Source organism: Morone saxatilis, unplaced genomic scaffold (assembly GCF_004916995.1).
Source record: "Morone saxatilis isolate NCDOM2014 unplaced genomic scaffold, NCSU_SB_2.0 Contig5, whole genome shotgun sequence".
NCBI lineage: Eukaryota > Metazoa > Chordata > Actinopteri > Moronidae > Morone > Morone saxatilis.
This window is the reverse complement of record NW_023340095.1, coordinates 25,904,573-25,905,216: the sequence shown is the minus strand read 5'-3', so window position 1 is coordinate 25,905,216 and position 644 is coordinate 25,904,573.

Here is a 644-nt window from a genome sequence, read left to right as displayed (position 1 = left end):
GAACTAATAACAGACTTGAAGGAATTGGAGGAGAATGGAATTGTTGTATCAAATGAAACCGTCAAAGGAACCTTGTATTGTATTGCTGGAGATAATTTGGGCTCGCATTGCATCGGTGGATCCTCTGAAAATTTCAGCTCCTCAAAATATTTTTGTAGGTACTGCCTAATAAACAGATCTGAATTTCAGGGTGATCCTAATTTGTGTGGACCAGAGAGAACCATCGAGAACTACAATTCTGCTGTTGATCGCCTCCAGACTGAAGATACATCACCAGATGTGAAATGAGTAAAGTTTAAGTCGGTATTTAATTCTTAGTCTGTCAGCCAGGTTTGCCACCTTGTCTAGGACATGACATCTTTGAGGGTGTTTTGTCTTACGATGTTGCACTGTATCTTAAGTATTTCATAAGGAAAAATGGTTGGTTCACTTACTCCAGTCTGCATCGACGCATTAAACAGTTTAAATACTGTGCCTCTGATGCTTCTACAAAACCATGTGAGGTCAGCCTCCATGCAGCTAAAGTCTCAGGTCAAGCTGTACAGAATTGGAATATGCTAAGGCTCTCATAATTGGTGACAGTGTGAAAGATACAGCAGATAATGTGTGGCAATGTACAATGCACTGTAGCCAGGCTGACAGAG